Source organism: Mixophyes fleayi, chromosome 2 (genome assembly GCF_038048845.1).
Source record: "Mixophyes fleayi isolate aMixFle1 chromosome 2, aMixFle1.hap1, whole genome shotgun sequence".
Lineage (NCBI taxonomy): Eukaryota > Metazoa > Chordata > Amphibia > Anura > Limnodynastidae > Mixophyes > Mixophyes fleayi.
In genome coordinates, this window is record NC_134403.1 from 179,015,574 (window position 1) to 179,020,517 (window position 4,944).

Below are 4,944 nucleotides of genomic sequence, written 5' to 3' on the forward strand. Positions count from 1 at the left end.
TATAGCAAACATTTGTGTTGCTAATTTAAGACCCTGAAAATTGTCCACAGTTCACAGAACATTCTGACTCTGCTTTTTCCTGCTGGTTACAGGTCATTTTCTCTGTCCTTGTTATTCTGTTGTTTTCTTTCATGTGTTGTCTTTCTGTTTCCCATCTGGTACACTTGTTTGTTCTTGTACAGTTCCATATGCCAAGTGTTGTAAGTCTAGGAGTGTCTTAAATACCACAGGACTCCTCCTGAAGGGAAAGGTGGCTTTTGTAGAGTTAAGAAAAATGTCATGTCACCAGTTCTCTTCGTATGGTTTGGTTAACAGACATAACTCCTTCTCTTCGTCTGCCATTTATTAAAGACTTGCATTAGGTACCCCTAGTCCTTCTGTTCACTTCATAGCTGTTTCTGTAGTAAAATCTAAGGACTTACGATTCTCCCCTTAGTGGTATACACTTGTTCAGTGAATAAAGAAAATGCAGAACATTTCATGAGAACTGATACAGCTGATACAAAGTAGCATAAATCACAGCTTTATTTACCAAGCTTTCTAGAGAAGGAAACATGGGTGCAATCCATCCAATGAAGATACAGTCAGGGCTTAATTTGTGTTGGAACGTAGTCCTGGCTCTTCTTGTGGCCCCATAGTCTACAATATTTAAATATCATTTTTAGTGTCCTCTCAGCATAAGTTAGTATGCTCCACTTCTTTTAGACCTGAGGTAGACTTCTTTCTTAAAAACACATTGAGCACTGGAAACAGTATATCCAGTGTCAGTCTGTAGCATGAAGATGTCAGGCAGTAGCACTGCACGCTGTGGAAGTGATGTTGCTGGCAACCAGAGATGGTATGCCCAGCCACCACTCCCCCTCCCCCCCCAAGTTGTTTCCAAAACACATAATGGAATGTTATACTAGGAAGTTATACTAGGAAGCCTTAATGTTAATAGAAAAATATTTTCCACAATGCACTTCACTGTTTCCTGAAATGCAGGAAACTTGATATTTATAAAACTTAATTAAGTGAATTAAACATTTTCTGCCAAATTTATTAAATTAACAACGTATGAACATTATTTTACAGACATAAAATAATGTATACAATGTTCTAATATTTCCATATTTCTGTATTAGAAAATTAAAATTTGACAATATGGCTGAGGTTGCCAATTTTGTAGGAAAATGAGTCAGCCACTTCCCGAAAAATGTTTTTTCTTAACCCTGCCACATATTAACCCCAATGTGCAACACAATAATAACCCCAATACGCAACATTACAATACTATAATAACCTTGGTTCTCTTCAAACCGCAAACCGCAAAAGTACATATGCAATGTATAGCATGAGAAATGTGGGTCATATAAAAAATCTGAGATAGATAGATAGAAACCAACAGGCAGACAGTGAGTGGACTGAATAGACTGTCTTCCTTTCCACTCACTATAGAATCTGTTACTTAGCAAGGTGATTAGCTGGTGCTGGCAGGCTTTATCCTTTTTCTTTATACTTTTATTGGTAAAGATTCAGTATAGCTATATTTTTATCTAAAACTATATATGATCAGTAGAAATCCTCCCTTAAATAACTGTGAAATATATTCTTATATTTGACAAACTCTGAAAGTCTATAAAGATAAGAGTACGTACACCAGTGATAATTAGACTCTATATAAATAACTGTGTAAACAGTGGTCTCTGATCACATAGTTTATAATCGCTGAGTTCTGATGTCATCATGTCAGTATTCATTAGGAAACGTGAATTAAAACAAATAATGTGCCCCATACCGTATTATTACAGGTATTAGAAGTCACTTCAAATTTCTGTGACCGATCTAAAAGCTTAAGTCTCTTGCTTTTATATGGCCTCATAGCTCATCAATGACTTGTAATATCCATATAGTTTACAGTAGCGAGTCTTTTATCACACATGTATCTTTTTATATGGTAGGACATTCCTCATACATGCCATTGCGTGGCAAAGATAATGTAAGTCCCATTTTTTTTCATTGTGTTTGAATAGTCTTCACCCCTTCTCTCCTTTTATTCCTGTCTTTCTTCTTCAAATGTGGACTCGGTTATGCATTACACAAAGCATGATAACTTTTAGAATGTCTAAACACATTAATGGCAGACTGCTAAAGACACATTAAGTTGCTCTGACAGTTTACAGGAAGTAATGCTAATTAAATCTAGCTTTAATTTGGTTTCAGTGTATACTATTCATGCCATGTCTGTCTAACTCCGTGTGAATCCTGTAGTGTGCAAGCACTGAAACTATAGTTATGCAAAGTCTAAAATAGGACTGATAAATTAAATACAAATTGTGTTGTTATTTTAGATTGGAAATTTATTTAAAATGGAATAAAAACATTTTTTTATTTTAGTTTCATATCTAAATGCTTCCTCTAGATAAAGGTAAAATCCATACTCACACACACTTACAGCTGTCATCAATTTGATGTGTTGAAAGTTGACAACTGTTTTATCAGGATATAATTTGCTACACTTATAAGCGTTTTGACAAGGTTAGAGCACACTTTTTGGATTTAAGATTAAATTAACAATTTGGACACTTGTTTTTCTTCTTTCAAACTGTAACAAAAAATAAGCTAAATAATGGTGTCTGGATTGGGGATCACTCTAAAAAAAATATTCTACTACAGCCCTTTGGTGTGCTTGACCTACTTTTCTATCAAGAGATGATATGAGTTGCTTCATCAAGGTGATCTTAAACTTTGGGTAAAATTAAAGATATATACTTGTCAACCTGTAGTGTATTGCTAGTTATAGTTCTAACCCAATACATAAAACTACAATATGACATATTTTTAGTGGTGGTGGATACATTTAGTGTTGCACTGTAATGTCATGAAAATCTGGATTTGAAACAGAATAGAAAGTTACTTACTGGTATGTGAAAGCATGGCAGCCAAGCCCTGATTTACATTTTTTGCTCCTACACCACTTTTTTGTAGTACCCCTACTCTCTCCTTGCTCACAGTCATAACTCTGAATGGTTCTATCTCCCACTGCATCACTTTTTTTCATAAAATATATTAATGAAAATTATTGAACCATAACTGACCCAATGGCTAAATGTTTATATTATATAAAATATGAATATTTTAATATATAATATAATGAAAAATAACAATGATCTCAAAAGTGAGCAGAGTTCAGACCCATGATCTTGTTCAATGTAAAGTTGTGATAAATCCAACTACAGCTAACATTATGCTGACTACAGGGGAGGGGGAGTTGCCATGTGTACTCATTCTATATACTATAGCTGATATTTTGAGCATTTTCTGTAAAATATTACAGATACACAATGGTTGCCATACTTTATCCTGAATTGACTATTACCTCTAGAAATATGCTCGTTTTAGAACAAAGGCAAGGTCTTAAAAGTCTAAGGATGATGAATGTCCTGGGGATAGCATGTACTTGGAGGAAATCACATTAACAATAACATAAGTGATGAATTCAGTTTGATAATAGATTTTCTCTGTTGTATTTACTGTCCTATGAATAGTAAGAGATATATGCTGGATTTATTTAGCGGAGTATAAAGGACAATAAAAAGGCTCCAGAAATCAAAAGAGAAGAATTTGTTGTTGTTTAGGCTTTTAACAATTTTTTTTTATTTGGCTGCACATTTTAAACCAAAGAAAATCACAAATAATACAAACTGTATATTTTTAAGGAAAACCATTGTTTAATTTTTAAATATATGTTTTACCTTTTTGTAGTGTAACCTTTTGGAATGATGTTGAAATAATAACGTCAAATAAATTATAGGACTATCCACTTTTGATCATGTGAACAGCAAATTAATGGTAAAAAGGCTTCAGGAGTGTTTTTGCAGTGAAAAGCTATAAAAGCAATAGCAAAATAATACAATTACACAATTTTTCAATTAACACAGTTAAAACATACTGCACAGTATGAGACACAGAACAGAAAGTTTATATTAATATGTAATGTAAGCAACAAATGCAGGTACATTTACCACGCTCCCACACACATTTTGTTATGGAATTCCACCATAGACATACAATAAAACAATGTGTACCAAAGCATAGACAGCTAGACCAGACAAATACATGACATACATACTGGTAGGACCTTCAATTGACTGGTTTACACGTTATTTCCTTACGGCACACGTTAAGTCTCTCCACTCCTATATCAAGGATAAAACCTAAATTTTACATATGATACAATCTATTATTTGGAAATATAGCTATTTTTTTCTGAGCTGTGATGATTAATCTTTTTATAGTAATATCCCCCATGAGGATGAGATTAAAGTGGTTAGATGGTTTTTTACTAAAGATGCAGAAATGGAAGAGGCACATTGTGAGTTCATTTTTGGGTCTATTAGATTTATTCTTCAACACAACTATTTTTGTTAGATTCATAGTCTTACCTCAGTACTGCCATGGGACACAGATTTGCTCTGAACTATGCTCATTTGAAAATGGGTTCTTTTGAGTCAATGTAAAATTGGAGTGAGGGATTCAGGGTGAATCTGGGCCTCTATTGCAGATATATAGATGATTTATTTTTTTATTTTGGAAGGGGATGTTTCATCCATTGATAGGTTTTTCACTCACTTGAATAATAGCATGTATAATTTTACAAGCACATATCGCCATTTACATATCAGTTTCCTTGATATAGCTCTCTTGCAAAAGGTAGAAGAACAGAGACTGAAGCCTTTTATAAAAAATGTTCATTGTAACAATTATCTTGATTATAGAAGTAATCATTTTTCAAATTGAAATAATAATAATAATAATAATAATAATAGTAGCAATAATAATCCAAAAGGGCAACTCCTGAGGATCAGAAGGAATTGTTCTAATGGTGAGAGGTTCCATGAACAGGCTATGAAGTGTTTCTGAAAACCGGTTGTTATTTTTTAGGTGCTTTAATAAAGCTAATAG